This window comes from Tachyglossus aculeatus, chromosome 19, assembly GCF_015852505.1.
Source record: "Tachyglossus aculeatus isolate mTacAcu1 chromosome 19, mTacAcu1.pri, whole genome shotgun sequence".
NCBI lineage: Eukaryota > Metazoa > Chordata > Mammalia > Monotremata > Tachyglossidae > Tachyglossus > Tachyglossus aculeatus.
This window is the reverse complement of record NC_052084.1, coordinates 7,724,557-7,742,230: the sequence shown is the minus strand read 5'-3', so window position 1 is coordinate 7,742,230 and position 17,674 is coordinate 7,724,557. Positions and strand designations below refer to the sequence as shown.

At 44.1% G+C, this 17,674-nt stretch overlaps 1 protein-coding gene across 1 annotated transcript in view; it reads left to right on the top strand.

The window, feature by feature from the left end:
• Positions 1 to 1,883: 1,883 nt before the first annotated feature.
• The window catches only part of DISP1 (dispatched RND transporter family member 1), a 128,496-nt gene continuing 112,705 nt past the window's right edge, over positions 1,884 to 17,674 (top strand). The window contains exon 1 of the mRNA XM_038761344.1: positions 1,884 to 2,002. The gene's annotated coding sequence lies outside the window, so the exon portion shown is untranslated. The remainder of the gene's footprint in view (positions 2,003 to 17,674) is intronic.

The window sequence follows — 17,674 nt, the reverse complement described above, 5'->3', positions numbered from 1 at the left end:
CCTGATCCCCTTGTCACCTCCCCAGCGCTTAGAACAGTGCTTTGCAAATAGTAAGCGCTTAATAAATGCTATTATTATTATTATTATTATTATTATTATTATTATTATTATTCTCTGGGCCCTCAGTTACCTCATCTGTAAAATGGGGATGAAGACTGGGAGTCCCCCCGTGGGCCAACCTGATCCCCTTGTCACCTCCCCAGCGCTTAGAACAGTGCTTTGCACATAGTAAGCGCTTAATAAATGCCATCATCATTATTATTATTATTATTCTCTGGGCCCTCAGTTACCTCACCTGTAAAATGGGGATGAAGACTGGGAGCCCCCCGTGGGCTAACCTGATCCCCTTGTAACCTCCCCAGCGCTTAGAACAGTGCTTTGCACATAGTAAGCACTTAATAAATGCTATTATGATGATGATGATGATGGTGATTATTCTCTGGGCCCTCAGTTACCTCACCTGTAAAATGGGGGTGAAGACTGGGAGCCCCCCGTGGGCCAACCTGATCCCCTCATCACCTCCCCAGCGCTTAGAACAGTGCTTTGCACCTAGTAAGCGCTTAATAAATGCCATCATCATCATTATCATTATCATTATTATCGTCATCATCAATCGTATTTCCTGAGCGCTTACTGTGTGCAGAGCACTGTCCTAAGCGCTTGGGAAGTCCAAGTCGGCAACACCTAGAGACAGTCCCTACCCAACAGTGGGCTCACAGTCTCATTAGTTATTAATAGCTATAGTTATTATTGCTATGGGCCAGGCACTGTACTGAGCGCTCAGATAGATCCACGCTAATCAGGTCGGACACAGTCTCTGTCCCCCGTGGGGCTCAAAGACTTAACCCCCATTTTTGCACATGAGGTGTGACCGCCCCTCCTCCCCCCCTCCTCCTCCCCCCTCCTCCTCGTCCCCCCTCCCCCTCCCTCCCCCCTCCTCCTCCCCCCTCCCCCTCCCTCCCCCCTACTCCTCCTCCCCCCTCCTTCCCCCCTCCTCCCCCCATTCCCCCCCTCCCCCCTCCTTCCCCCTCCCCCTCCTTCCCCTCCTCCTCCTCCCCCCTCCCCCCTCCTCCTCCTCCCCCCTCCTCCCCCCATTCCCCCCTCCCCCCTCCTTCCCCCTCCCCCCTCCTCCCCTCCTCCCTCCCCCTCCTCCCCCCTCCCCCTCCCCCCTACTCCTCCTTCCCCCTCCTCCCCCCATTCCCCCCCTCCCCCCTCCTTCCCCCTCCCCCTCCTTCCCCTCCTCCCCCCTTCCCCCTCCTCCCCCTCCTTCCCTCCTCCCTCCCCCCCTCCCCCCTACTCCTCCTCCCCCCTCCTCCCCCCATTCCCCCCCTCCCCCCTCCCCCCTCCTTCCCCTCCTCCCCCCTTCCCCCTCCTCCCCCTCCTTCCTCCTCCCCCCTCCCCCCCTACTCCTCCTCCCCCCCTACTCCTCCTCCCCCCTCCCCCCCTCCTCCCCCCATTCCCCCCTCCCCCCTCCTTCCCCCTCCCCCCTCCTCCCCCCTTCCCCCTCCTCCCCCTCCTTCCCTCCTCCCTCCCCCCTCCTTCCTCCTCCCCCTTCCTTCCCCCCTCCTCCCCCTTCCCCCTCCTCCCCCCCATTCCCCCCTCTCCCCCTCCCCCCTTCCCCCTCCTCCCCCCTTCCCCCCTCCTCCCCCTTCCCCCTCCTCCCCTCTCCCCCCATTCCCCCCCATTCCCCCCTCCCCCCCCTCGCCCGCCCGCAGCCCCGCGCGCCGGGCGGGTCAGAGCGCAGGCGCGCGGCTGGGGCCACACTCAACATGGCGGCCGGGCCGGGACCTCGCCGCACCCGCCCTCCCGGATGACGTCACTTCCGGCGCCCGCCCCCTGGTAACTGCGCTACGGTGTGGACGCCGTGGAGGTGGCCACGGGGACCCACGAAGGCAACGTGCCCTTTTGGCTTCAGCGCCCACCTCCCCGCCGGCGGACCTCCTTCCTTCTCCTCGTCCTCCTCGTCCTCCTCCTCCTCGTCGTCGTCGTCGTCCTCCTTCAGGTAAAGCCGGCTGCCCTCAGGCGACGACCCCTCTTGGCACCCTCCCTCTGGCCCTGGGGAAGGGGGCCAACCATCCCCCCCCCCCCCCCCCCCAGCCAGTCCCTGAGGGGGCAGAGGCAGGGATGATAATAATAATAGTAACGATGACGATAATAATAATAATGATGGTACTTGTTCATTCATTTATTCATCTTACCTCCTTCCCTTCCCCACAGCACCTGTATAGATGTATAGATGTTTGTACGTATTTCTTACTCTATTTATTTATTTATTTATTTTGCTATTACTCTATTTATTTATTTATTTTACTTGTACATATCTATCCTATTTATTTTGTTTTGTTAGTCTGTTTGGTTTTGTGCTCCGTCTCCCCCTTTTAGACTGTGAGCCCGCTGTTGGGTAGGGACCGTCTCTAGTTGTGGCCAATTTGTACTTCCCAAGCGCTTAGTCCAGTGCTCTGCACATAGTAAGCGCTCAATAAATACGATTGATTGATTGATTGATTGATTGACCAACCATCCCCCCCTCCCCCCCCCGCCAGTCCCTGAGGGGGCAGAGGCAGGGATGATAATAATAATAGTAACGATGACGATAATAGTAATAATAATGATGGTATTTGTTCATTCATTTATTCATCTTACCTCCTTCCCTTCCCCACAGCACCTGTATAGATGTATAGATGTTTGTACATATTTATTACTCTATTTATTTATTTATTTATTTTATTTGTACATGTCTGTTGTCCACAGCAGACTTGACATGACTGGGTTCAAGAACCCTGCGGCCGATTTACACCGAGTTAACCTATTTTGCACCCTACTTGTCGATAACACTATTCTATTTGTCTGTTTGTACATATTTATTACTCTATTTATTTATTTATTTATTTTACTTGTACATATCTATCCTATTTATTTTGTTTTGTTAGTCTGTTTGGTTTTGTTCTCCGTCTCCCCCTTTTAGACTGTGAGCCCACTGTTGGGTAGGGACCGTCTCTAGATGTGGCCAATTTGGTACTTCCCAAGCGCTTAGTCCAGTGCTCTGCACATAGTAAGCGCTCAATAAATACCATTGATTGATTGATTGATTGACCAACCATCCCCCCCTCCCCCCCCCCGCCAGTCCCTGAGGGGGCAGAGGCAGAGATGATAATAATAATAGTAACGATGATGATAATAATAATAATAATAATGATGGTATTTGTTCATTCATTTATTCATCTTACCTCCTTCCCTTCCCCACAGCACCTGTATAGATGTATATATGTTTGTACATATTTATTACTCTATTTATTTATTTATTTATTTTATTTGTACATGTCTATTTGTTGTCCACAGCAGACTTGACATGACTGGGTTCAAGAACCCTACGGCCGATTTACACCGAGTTAACCTATTTTGCACCCTACTTGTCGATAACACTATTCTATTTATATGTTTGTACATATTTATTACTCTATTTATTTATTTATTTTACTTGTACATATCTATTCTATTTATTTTATTTTGTTAGTCTGGTTTTGTTCTCCGTCTCCCCCTTTTAGACTGTGAGCCCACTGTTGGGTAGGGACTGTCCCTATATGTTGCCAACTTGTACTTCCCAAGCGCTTAGTACAGTGCTCTGCACACAGTAAGCGCTCAATAAATACGATTGATGATGATCCCCCCCCCGCCCCCCGCCAGTCCTGAGGGGGCAGAGGCAGGGATGATAATAATAATAGTAACGGTGACGATAATAGTAATAATAATGATGGTATTTGTTCATTCATTTATTCATCTTACCTCCTTCCCTTCCCCACAGCACCTGTATATGTTTGTACATATATATTACTTTATTTATTTATTTATTTTATTTGTACATATCTATTCTATTTATTTTATTTTGTTAGTATGTTTGGTTTTGTTCTCTGTCTCCCCCTTTTAGACTGTGAGCCCACTGTTGGGTAGGGACTGTCTCTAGCTGTTGCCAACTTGTACTTCCCAAGCGCTTAGTACAGTGCTCTGCACATAGTAAGCGCTCAATAAATACGATTGATGATGATGATGATGATGATGATTTATTCATTCATTCATTCATTCAGTCATATTTATGGAGCGCTTACTGTGAGCCCCTTCCTTCCTCTCCCCCTCGTCCCTCTCTCCATCCCCCTCATCTTGGAGAGGCATCCCCCTGGAGAAGCAGCGTGGCTCACTGGAAAGAGCCCGGGCTTTGGAGTCAGAGGTCATGGGTTCAAATCCCGGCTCCGCCAATTGTCAGCTGGGTGACTTTGGGGAAGTCACTTCACTTCTCTGGGCCTCAGTTACCTCATCTGTAAAATGGGGATTAACACTGTGAGCCCCCCGTGGGACAACCTGATCACCTTGTAAACTCCTCAGCACTTAGAACAGTGCTTTGCACATAGTAAGCGCTTAATAGATGCCATTATTATTATTATTATTATTATTATCTTACCTCCTTCCCTTCCCCACAGCACCTGTCTATATGTATATATGTTTGTACATATTTATTGCTCTATGTATTTTACCTGTACATATCTACTCTATTTTATTTTGTTAGTATGTTTGGTTTTGTTCTCTGTCTCCCCCTTCCCCACAGCAATCGATCGATCAATCAATCGTGTTTATTGAGTGCTTACTGTGTGCAGAGCACTGTACTAAGCGCTTGGGAAGTACAAGTTGGCAACATATAGAGACAGTCCCTGTATATACGTATATATGTTTGTACATATTTATTACTCTATTTATTTATTTTACCTGTACCTATCTATTCTATTTATTTTATTTTGTTAGTATGTTTGGTCTTGTTCTCTGTCTCCCCCTTTTAGACTATGAGCCCACTGTTGGGTAGGGACTGTCTCTATATGTTGCCAATTTGTGCTTCCCAAGCGCTTAGTACAGTGCTCTGCACATAGTAAGTGCTCAATAAATACGATTGATTGATTGATTGATCAGAATAAATTAAGCGCTTACTATGTGCGAAGCACTGTTATAAGCGCTGGGGGGGATACAAAGTGATCAAGTTGTCCCACGTGGGGCTCACGGTCTTAATCCCCATTTTACAGATGAGGTAACTGAGGCCTAGAGAAGTGAAGTGACTTGCCCAAAGTCCCACAGCTGGCAAATGGCGGAGCCAGGATTAGAACCCAGGACCTCTGACTCCCAAGCCTGTCGACCCCCGGCCCACGTCATCCCCCGGGCCTGGAATGGCCTCCCTCTGCCCGTCCGCCAAGCTAGCTCTCTTCCTCCCTTCAAGGCCCTGCTGAGAGCTCACCTCCTCCAGGAGGCCTTCCCAGACTGAGCCCCTTCCTTCTTCTCCCCCTCGTCCCCCTCTCCGTCCCCCTCATCTTACCTCCTTCGCTTCCCCACAGCACCTGTATATATGTTTGTACATATTTATTACTCTATTTTACCTGTACATATCTATTCTATTTATTTTATTTTGTTAGTATGTTTGGTTTTGTTCTCTGTCTCCCCCTTTTAGACTGTGAGCCCACTGTTGGGTAGGGACCGTCTCTAGATGTTGCCAACTTGTACTTCCGAAGCGCTTAGTACAGTGCTCTGCACACAGTAAGCGCTCAATAAATAAGATTGATTGATTGCAGAGCACTGTACCAAGCGCTTGGGAAGTACAAGTCGGCAACATCAATCAATCAATCAATCAATCATATTTATTGAGCGCTTACTGTGTGCAGAGCACTGTACCAAGCACTTGGGAAGTACAAATCAGCAACATATAGAGACGGTCCCTACCCAACAACGGGCTCACAGCCTAGAAGGGAGAGACAGACAACAGAACAAGTAGACAGGTGTCAGAACCATCAGAATAAATTAAGCACTTACTACTACTACTAATAATAATAATGGCATTTATTAAGCACTTACTATGTGCAAAGCACTGTTCTAAGCGCTGGGGAGGATACAAGGTGATCAGGTTGTCCCACGGGGGGCTCACAGTCTTAATCCCCATATGTGTGAAGCACTGTTCTAAGCGCTGGCGGGGATACGAAGTGATCAAGTTGTCTCACATGGGGCTCACAGTCTTAATCCCCATTTTACAGATGAGGGAACTGAGGCCCAGTGAAGTGACTTGCCCAAAGTCCCACAGCTGGCAAATGGCGGAGCCGGGATTAGAACCCAGGACCTCCGACTCCCAAGCCTGTTGTCTTTCCACTGAGCCATGCTGCTCGCTTACTGTGTGCCAAGTACTGTTCTGAGCGCTGGGACAGATACCAGGTCATCAGGTTGTCCCACTGGGGGCTCACAGTCTTCATCCCCATTTTACAGATGAGGTCATTGAGGCACAGAGAAGCTAAGTGGCTTGCCCAAGGCCACAGAGCATTCATTCATTCATTCAGTCGTATTTATTGAGCGCTTACTGTGTGCAGAGCAGTGGACTAAGCACTTGGGAAGTACAAATCGGCAAAATACAGAGACGCTCCCAATCAATCAATCAGTCATATTTATTGAGCGCTTACTGTGTGCAGAGCACTGTACTAAGCGCTTGGGAAGTACAAGTTGGCAACATATAGAGACAGTCCCTACCCAACAGTGGGCTCACAGTCTAAAAGGGGGAGACAGAGAACAAAACCAAACATACTAACAAAATAAAATAAATAGAATAGATAGGTACAAGCAAAATAAATAGAGTAATAAATATGTACAAACATATATACATATATACAGGTGCTGTGGGGAAGGGAAGGAGGTAAGATGGGGGGGATGGAGAGGGGGACAAGGGGGAGAGGAAGGAAGGGGCTCAGTCTGGGGAGAAACCCAACAACTGGCTCACAGTCTAGAAAAGTAGGCAAGCAGACAAGTGGCGGAGGTGGAATTAGAACCCATGACCTCTGACTCCTAAGACCAGGCTCTTTCCATTAAGCCACACTGATGGGGGGACCCAGGGACGGGGAGAGGGGAGTGGGTCCCCTGGGGCTGAGTAAGGGGCTGAGCACAATATCCAGGCGGTGGGAGGTCCCGAAGGCCAGGTATGGAGCTTATTCCTGGAAAGGCTCGGGGATGGCGAGATAATAATAGTCATGAGGATGGTTTTTGTTAAACGCTTCCTATAATAATAATGATGGTATTTGGTAATAATGAGGGTGCCAAGGTAGATGCAAGGTTATCAAGTTGCCCCACGTGGGGCTCACAGTCTTAATCCGCCTTTACAGATGTGGGAACTGAGGCAAAGAGAAGCTAAGTGACGTGCCCAAACCCACACAGCTGATAAGTGGCAGGGCCGGGATAATAATAATAATGATGGTATTTGTTAAGCGATTTCTACGTGCCAAGCACCGTTCTAAATGATGGGATAGATACAGGATGATTAGGTTTCCCCACGTGGGGCTCACAGTCTTCATCCCTATTTTACAGAGGAGGTAACTGAGACACTGAGAAGTGAAATGACATGTCCAAAGTCCCAAAGCTGATAAGTGGCGGAGCCGGGATTAGAACCCACGACCTCTGACTCCCAAGCCCGAGCTCTTACCACTAAGCCACGCTGCTTCTAATAATAATAATAATAATGGCATTTATTAAGCGCTTACTATGTGCAAAGCACTGTTCTAAGCGCTGGAGCACTGTTCTAAGCGCTGGAATAATTGTGGTATTTGTTAAGCGATTACTGTGTGCCAAGCACTGCACTAAGCGCTCGGGTGGATACAAGCAAATCGGTTTGGACCCAGCCCGTGTTCCACACGGGGCTCACGGTCACAATCCACATTTTACAGATGGGGGAACTGAGGCACAGAGAAGTCAAGTGGCTTGACCAAAGGCACACAGAAGACAAGTGGTGGAGCTGGAATTAGAACCCCTGACCTTATGACTCCGAGGCCCATGCTCCATCCACTATGCTGTGCTGCTTTTTCTAGAGACGGGTGGCCAAGTCTACCCTTGTGAGATTTTTTGTCAATAATAAGGTGCCAAGGCTCTTCTCTGGGGGCTGAAGCACATGCCCTTAGTACCTTGCAGGAGCATTAGTGTGAGGTGTTCCTGCCCCACCGAAGAATTGCAATCCGTCTATAATAATAATAATAATAATAATAATAATAATAATAATAATGATGATGGTATTTGTTAAGCGCTTACTATGTGCTAAGCAGTGGGGAGGTTACAAGGTGATCAGGTTGCCCCACGGGGGGCCTCACAGTTTTAACCCCCATTTTACTGATGAGATAACTGAGGCAAAGAGAAGTTAAGTGACTTGCCCAAAGTCACACAGCTAAATGGCAGAGCCTGGATTTGAACCCATGACCCCTGACTCCAAAGCCCGTGCTTTTTCCACTGAGCCACGCTGCTTCTCAGTTTCTCAGAGTCTATCAGTTTCTCAGCATTCAGTCCCTAGGTACTCCATTGGCATGAGGAAACAGACAGTGAGATGCTAAACAGCTTTATGTCCCTGCTTCATTTACGGATAGTACAGTGTTGCATTTGTAAGTTTTTTTTCAGCGTCCATTCCCTCTTGCACATTCCCACTCAGTGAAGTGCATTCTCATTTGATGAAGATATTGCACTATCTTCATCAAGGGTAAGGCAGTCATCGCCCAGGTTGGATTTTGTTGGTGGATTAATTGAAAAATTCTCTTAAAATTTCTCCCACTCCCCACCCCCCCCATAAAAAGCCAAAGGAAACCAGGTCCTTTTAGCCCTTTTACTAACATGAAGAGTTTTGTGTTATTCTATTGGTATATTGCCGTGGGAATTGGGTCTTGGATACTTGAAGACACAGATCTTTTTAAAATATGAGCAAGTGCCTTTTAAATCAGAAATAACCAGCATTGTTCCCAAAAGGATTACTTTTGGACTTCGCAGTCTCAGTGCCTGTTTTGTTTCTCCTCTGTCAGTAGTACCACTATTCTTGCATTTGATTGTCTGGAAAAAGATTTTCTGATATGCTTTTACTTATCATCTTAAAATTTCTTTTACTGTGTCTTTAATTAGAATTATCGTTTAAATGGCCTTAACATAAATTGTTCTTGTCATCATCAATAATGGCAGTTTTGAGGTAGAATGTTGAAATTACTGCAATTCTTAAGCATATAAAGAATGCCTTATTATTTATTTTGCAATGAATCCAGTCCAAAGTAGAAGTATCAATGGGAGTCATTAGAATATTTGTAGTTTCAGGAAGCAATTTACTAGACTTTAAGCTCCTTTTAGGCAGGGATTGTATCTACCAACTGTATTGCATTGTACTCTCCCAAACTTTAGTACAGTCAGTAAACGCAGTTGGTTGATTAAAACATTACCTTGAGGATTTCAAAAGTTGCTCTATCATGTTAATATCCATAAATGTGACTTTTATTTACACAAACTCATTTCTGCCACAAAGTGCTGCCACTTTATCATCAAAAAGCATGTTCTGTGTTCATTCTAGTTACCCCATACATTGCTAATGAGCAACAAGGCCCCTCACTCAGAATGTAATTTCAGTGCTCCTTTTGTATCTAATAAAAATTAGATAGTAAGATTGAGGTTCTTGTTCAATAATGATTTTGGTTTCAGGAAAAAGCCAAAAATATTCAGGTGGTGGGAACCGGTCATGATTGGCTCTTGTAGTTTCAGTATTGGAAACATTCAGTGCAAGGGTGTTTTCTAATTCTGCTTTGGAACATGGGCTTTTTTTAACTTTGAAAAACGTTTCCATGTTTTCCTGCTGGCACCCTCTTTTCAGACTCAAATGTCAGTGGTGAGCTGGCTATGAGCCCTACCTATTATTACCCTTTCTTAGAAGATTCACCTGAAAACCTGTTATGGTCTAGAAATGTGCATTGTCATCAACCACTACTGTAAAAAGAAGAAAAAAACTAGAATTCTGCTCTCTCTGTTGCCTTTTAGCAAGGTGAATGGAATAAAAAATTCAGCAGCTTTTTCCTGAGATGCTTGGCACAACCAGTGACAAATGACAAAAGAATTGTTGACTGGGTTCCTTCTAATATGTTTATTCCTTCTCTTAAATAGAGCCATTTATTTAGAGACCTGGTTCTATTTTTACAGTGATTCTTAAGATTTATCCTTCCTTTTCTTCCTTTCTTCTGGAATATTAAACCATTGGGAGAGCCCATGAAATCCTCAAATTTTAGTTGTGGTTGGATGAAGAATTTGGAACAAAAACAACAACATCTGGGTACCGATGCAGTGGTTTCTAGAAAAATGTCTAAATGGTGGGCCAAAATTGAAAAACCCCATATTCTGGCTGATTTGAAGACTTAGTCTCAACAATATAATTGTGGAATTGGCAGCTTTTTATCAATCACATGCTTCCTCCTGGCTCCTGGTCTACTAATCCTAGGTTTTACACCCTCAGGCTTTGTCAAGTTGTTTTTTTTTTATATTACAAATTTTAAATGGTTATACTTTTAATTATGAAGAGGTTGTAGAAGAGTTACTTTTGGTATTCAGATTCTAACACTTTAACAGGACAAATGCTTAAGTTCCTTGCTCTATAGGAACTAAACATTTTAAGGAATGTACCACATCACATATATTGTTCATATAAATGATATTGCACAAACTTTTCCTTTTTGTTTCTGTTTTATTTTCCATTTTTCATATGTGGTAGATGATGTAAATCTCTTAGGGGAAAAGGGAAAAAGAATTGTTAGATGCAGAAGTGTGATTGCCTGTCAGGGAGCCAAAAAAACGGTAAATTGAATAATAGCCATTAGCTCATTGCTTCCCTCACTGCACACAGGGGAATGGGCCAAGCTTTCTCCCTAAAGGAGTCTGCTTAGGTCGACTGTAGGCTCTGTGAGTGTCACTGGCCCAGAGGGACCACTGATGCCAAGGACCCCAGGAAATCAGATGAATCTGTTACACTTCCCCTTCTTCCATATGGGGTTCAGGATATTTTTATATCCAGGGGCTCAGTATGGTCCAAATTGTGCTTCCCTTCTGTCCTTCCCCTCCACCTTCACCACCCAACCTTTGGAACAACAGGCTGCTTGCCACTGATGGGTACAGAAACTCTTGAGGATGCCCTGAGAGAGGGAACTATCAGACCAAGTAAATATTGGACTCATATTTCTGGTTTCTTGTCATCTTTTCTGCAATCTCCTACAGTTAATCTAGTCCAAGAAAACTTCTTGAATACTTCAGAGTTTGAGGAAGGTCTTGTGGGAAGGAAAAACATTGCTTTTGTGCCTGTGAGATGGGTAGGGAAAAAAATGGGACAGGATGTAATGACTTGGATAAGAGGCAAAAATTAAAAGAATCAAAAGAGACACCTGTGCTTTCAAGTAAGAGAGACCAGGATGATGCGGGGGGATGGATAAATTCACCCAGGGAGTAGGTATTACTGATACGGATTTATCCGAAAGAGAATGAGTTAGGACAGTAAAGATAGATTTAATATAAATTTATGACATCTTTGGATCTATATGTGGGACTGTGCCAATCAAGTTGAACCCCATTATCTTCATCAAGTAGTGCCTACTCTGTGCAAAAGCCCTTTACCAGACGGAGAGGGAATTTTCAGAAAAAGAAAAAGGCAGGTTTCTGCCCTCTAGGTTATCATCTAAAGGGATAAACATAAGACCTCATTCATGAGGTGAAAGAGATGTCTAGCATGTGGTTGCTGAGTGGGTTACCTGTAGTAGATTACCTGATCAAGGTAGGGGATTCCTACTAGTGGCTTTGCTGCAGACCCCACATTCTCCTTGGGTCCTGGAAGGGGAAGAGGTTCAGGGCATGTGGACTGGAGGCATAATGGTGTTGCTGGCAGTGAGGGGATGGTTAGGAAGAGGAGAGGTTTTAAAAGGGAATGTGAAGAGGTCAACTTTATAGAAATGTGCAGTTCAATTTTATATAGAGTTTGAGAAAGTGGTTGATCATTACAGTGGAAATTATCCAGATGCAGGAGGAAATGGGAGACTGGAAAACAAGTGCTTGGCTATGCCTGGAGAGAGAGATTTTTGGAGACAGCATGGAAGATGCATTTCCCAAGAGGGTGCAAAGGATCCAGGACAGAGTCTTCAGAAGCCTGACCAGTTAAAGGAAGAAAAATCAAAACGAAGACTGAGAACCATCCAAGTCCAACATGAGGATTGCGTTCTTGGTGAACCCTGCTTTAAGGAAAATTCATGTTACAATACACTTGCCTCGAACAGTGCTACACACATATGCAGAGTTTTCTTCTAACACCACATTGCATTTTATCCAGGTAGACAGCATTATAGGAAAAGCATTCCCTAGTTTCTGAAGTTTCCCAACCAAAACACTGGCTGAAAAGGCACAATATCAGTCAAGGTTGGTAATTAGTCAGTCAGTCAGTGGTATTTATTGAGTGCTTACTGTGTGCAGAGCATTTTACTAAGTGCTTGGAAGAGTACAATACAACAGAGTTGGTAGACACATTCCACGCCCACAGTGATCTTACAGTCTAGAGAAATAGTTGTGGTATTTGTTAAGGGCTCCCTTTGTGCCAAATACTATACTAAGTGCTGGGTAGATACGAAATAATCAGGTTCCACATGGGGTTCATGGTTTAAGCTGGAAGGAGAATATATATTTAGTCCCAATTTTGCCGATTAGAGAACTGAGGCACAGAGACACTTAGTTGCCCAGGATCACACAGCTGACAAGTGGCAGAGTCAGGATTAAAACCTAGGATTAAAACTAGGATTAAAAACTCCCATTGTAAAAGAACCGACTACTGTATCTTTGAAATCAAGCCCTTAAATTTTAGCAGCAACGAGATGTGACCAGCAGTGTTGAAAGCAACCAAGGGGCAAGAAGGATTAGATTGGAGCAGGAACCACTAGATTTGGTCTAGAAGATGGTCAGTGGAAACGGAGAGAAGCAAAGAGAACAATTGTATGGGTTTGGGCAGAACATTGACTGAGGTAATTAAGACAACAGGTTTAGGGAATCATTTCTTGAGACATTAAGAGAAGTTTATTTGAAAAGTTAGGGACCAGACGATGGTTGTCTGGTCCAGGCAGAGCCCTTAATTAGTCTGGGCCGAGGGGAGGTGGCCTGCACCGTGTTGTTTCAACCAGAGGGAGTAATCGGAAACAGAGGGTGGGGTCCATGTGGTACAGACAGTTGGGATGTTGGGACAATTAGGGTCATTTGGCTCTTCATGAGGACTATACCTGTCAGACTTTTAAAATGGTAAAAAAGCAAATCGCTTGCTGTTTCTCACTCGCTGGAGAATGACACAGGTTTCCCAAGTCCAGGCTCTTAAACTCTGTTCTCTCAGGGTATACTCCGAGGCCTGGGTGTAATCCAAGGTTTATCATTTCCTTATCCAGAAGAATTTAATGAAGTCAGCAAGTACATTTAAGTCTTGGAAGGAGTACTTGTTAAACTTGAATCAGCTTTCCTAATACTTGTCCATCAGCGCATTATCGGATAACGTGCTGCTGACGTATCAATTCAGCATCAGCAGTTTGTTGCTGATGGGAATCTTTGAATGTGGGTAGGGTTTTGCTCTTGAGGTTTTGCAGGTAACCTCAGTCTTCAAGCTCATTGTCAACCCCTTAATATTGTGAAGCTCTTTTGTAATCTTTTTTCCTCCTAACCCCAGGGTTTCTTCCCAGTGATGTCCAAAATTGAACTAGCTCCTGACTTTTTCATCACTGTTAGCAGCACCTCTATTCGAGAACCTCACACTTGTAACCTTTGAACAGTCTTTACTCCCACACCGTCTCACCAAGCCCCATAATTTCTTCTTCTGTAGTCAATCAATAATATTTATTGAGTGCTTACCATGGGTACAGCACTCTACTAAGCGCTTGGGTGAGTACAGTGAAGCAGAGTTGGTAGACATGTTCCCAGCCCACAACAAGCTTATGGTCTGGAAGTATTGTATCCCAGGAACCTACCCTTTCCTCTCCATTGTTAGAGCAACAGCCCTAATTTAAATTACTTTATGACTCTTCCCCTGCTGCAGCCTATCCTTTCAAACTACAGCGTGAATCATTTTTCTTAGCTGTCTTTCTATTTTGGACATTCCTCAGATGTCAAAAGCCTGCAATGGCACCCATCACCACTCTTCAAATTAAAACTGTTTTTCACTGGTTTAAAGATTTTCCTGTCACTGGCTCCTGTCTACGTAAGTATCTTTTTTTTTTTTTGTTCACATTGGCCACATCTCATCACACCTAACCTGTTCTAGTATGATTTCCATCTCCTAGATATCATCCACACCTAGTAGAATACCCTTCCTTCTTGCTTTATTTCACAAAACTGTGTCCCTCCCTTCAAAGGTGTACTAAAATCCTACTAACTGCCTGAAACATTACCATAACCCTCCATTTGGACCATTCCTTCAGCTTCCTTGAATAAATATGACATCTGTGCAAATCTTTTTAATGTGTTTCTGTTCCTTTTTCCATGAAGCTATTTACCCCTCAAATGTGGATTTCCCCTCTAGCTGTGCATTTTGGGGTTGGTTTTTTTTTTTTGTTTTTTTTGTCTTCTGTCTCTTTCCTCCATTAGACTTTTAGGTCAGGGTTTCCTACGGAACCTAGTAAACCTCACAGTGTATTCTGCTGATAATAATGAGATGTTAAATTAGTAGTCCAGATTAAAAACATAGATTAATAAAACATCCAAATGGGGAAAGGGCAAGTGAAAATAATGATAAAAAAAAATGTGTGGGTTTTTTTTGTTGTTGTGCTTTGTCTTTTAGAATGGGGCTATTTTCATTATGGACAACCCACAGGAGGGGTGTGCGGAATTTGTTTGGCGGAATTGGGGGGAGGGTTGATGTGCATGCGACCATCCTCAGCACATTGTAGAACATGTTTGGTCCTATCCTCAGATAATTTATAATATAATGATATCACATAGAAACGTTTTGTAGACATAATAAGCTCAGTTTCTTTGAAAAACAAATGCCTTTTTATAGCTCTAGTTCTCATTAAACATAGATTTAATTGGTTACTTATTTTCTTCAAGCCTCTTGAGAATTAACTGCATGAGTAAGTAATTATATTCAGACTCCTCTCCAAAGCAATTAACACCACACTTTGGTGGTTGAATATATTGTTACTCTTGTTTGAGGGTTGTAGGATTTTCTAGGAATATAAAGCTTGAAACAGTATTCCTCCTCATATTCTGTTCTGAAATAATTCTTAGCAGTTGTTTGGTTATGCTTAATGCTGGAAATATGTTAGGTTGATACTCTGAATATTGAAATGATTTATTTACATTATGCAAGTATTTAGTGTTTTCCGACAATGGTATTGTTGTCTCGGGAGACTCACGTATAATTAGGTGAGTTGGAATCTCACAAGCCAAGATGGACCATTGTAGAAATTGAGCTCCAGCACAAAGAATTTAGGACCCCCAACTAGCCTGAACTGTGAATTTTAGAAATGTTTGTCTGCAAAGAGGCTGATATTTTTAAAGGACAGCGCAATATCCAGGCGGTGGGAACTCCTGAAAGCCAGGTGCCGGGCTTTTTTCTGAAAAGGCTCGGGGATGGCAAGATAATAGTAATAATAATAATGATGATGGTATATGTTAAGTGCTTACTATAACAATAATGCATTTGTTTGTAAGCAGCATGGCTTAGTGGAAAGAGCGCAGGATTGGGAGAGGTTGTGGGTTCTAATTCCAGCTCTGCCACTTGTCAGCTGTGTGACCTTGGGCCACTTCACTTCCCTGGGCCCCAGTTACCTCATCTGTACAATGGGGATGAAGACTGTGAGCCCCATGTGGGACCATCTGATTATCTTGTAACCTCCCCAGCACTTAGAACAGTGCTTGGCACATAGTAAGTGCTTAATAAATGCCATCATTATTATTATTATTATTAAGTGCTTACTGTGTGCCAAGCACTGTTCTAAGTGATGGTGTAGGTACAAGGTAACCAGGTTGTCCCGCAGAGCACTTTACTAAGTACTTGGGAGAATACAATTTAACAGAGTTGGAAGTTTCTTTCCCTGCCCACAAGGATCTTACAGTCTAGGGATCCTAGATTTTAATGCCCCTAGAAACATTGCCCCTGCGTGGTGGAGGAAATGTGGGCCTTCAGAAAGTGAAAGCCCAAAAGCTTAGGTGACGTGTAACTGAAGTGATAATGGGGGGAAACCTAGGTTGAGGAGATGAGAGATTAATTGGGGAAGGCCTCCTGGAGGAGATGGAACTTCAGAAGGGCCTTTAAGGTGGGGAGATGTCCTGAAGATCCCTCTCCTTATCCACCTTGCCTACCCAATCCATTTTCTATGATGTGAAATTATGGTCCCATACTGTCAGTATAGGAGTCAACCACCACTCCTGAGGATGTAAGCAGTGCAGTTCAAATCAGTCAGCAATGAATGCCAACACATGTGGTTCAGCAGAGATTCTTCAGGAGCACCTTGGTAAAATCAGCCCCAAAACCCACGGCCAGGCAGAGTAGCTTCTTCCTTCATGTCGCTCTTTAAGTGTCCTCTGTGTTTTAACCTCAACTTCAGAAGAAAGCTAATGATCAGAACCATGGTTGTCTAAACCACTAATGGTCTGAACTGAGGCTAGTTTGGAAAATCGTTTGGTCACTGAACAGAATTGGGCTGACAGGCATCTAAGAGGGACAAACTCAGTTGTTTTTAGGTAAATTGATTCTCTGTGCTAGCCGTGAAATTCTAACTGGCTTTGAACAGACTCTCAGAACCATGATATCTGCACATCCAGTTCTTCTACAGTGTGGAGGTTGGATTCTAGCAAAGCTTGCATCGATCACTCACTGTGATCGGTGCTGTCCACAGTTTCTTCCACTATTGCAGCATGCTGTATCCCAACATGTTTGTGTTGTTGGCTGGACATTCATTCTCTAATTCCCTAACAACATTCTAGTCAGTGTGTGCCATGAGAATGCATTATAGCAGAACTGAGTATTTGTTCCAGGGGCAGCAAATAATGTTTTGTAGGTCAATAATAGGAGGGAAATCTTAGTCTCTCACCCAGAATATCTGCTGTCATTTTGCCAAAGCATCAAGAATTAACTTTCAGTTCTTTAGTGATGCTCGTAGATTGCAGGAAAAGTGACTTAAGTATAAAAAGAGTGAATAAGTAGACAACCAAAATAGAATAAGCCATTGGCTCAATGATTTATTTGCTTGCAGAATTTATACCAATCAATATCCTAGGGAAGAAACATCTATATATCCTGTATTTCATACATATATGGCTGAATCATCATTGGTCTGAATAAAAAGTGTCGGTGGACTGCGTTTTTTATTTTCATTAAAATGTTCCCTGCCTCACCATTATTGGTCTGAATAAAAAGTGTCAGTGGACTGCATTTTTAATTTTCATTAAAATGTTCCCTGCCTTCAGTCTTTTCCCCCCTTTGGGTCTAGCTCAACTTTCATGTCCAGAGCTTCTTGGCTTGCGCCATTCTGCATGGCTAACTAAGGATAAAGTTTCTTACTGAAATGTTTCTTTGGCCTTAATGTAAAGAGTGGCATTTTCTTCATGTTCAGAATTATATCACAGTAGATAGAAAAGTGTCTGTTCATCATTGAGCACCCAGAGAGTCTTGAATAAGTTTTCTTTGTTTAGGTTTGATCTGAGAACACACTTTTCCAACATACATTGGCAGAATTGAGTTCCAGCCTCGGAAAAGCCCCCATGTTGCCTGTCAGGTTTTTGGCCGGTGCTTGGGGGAAATCGTGTTCATAATGAGATCTGAGGGAGTCTGAGGCCCAAAAAGGTTAGAGCACTTCTGAAAATGATTTAGTGTCAT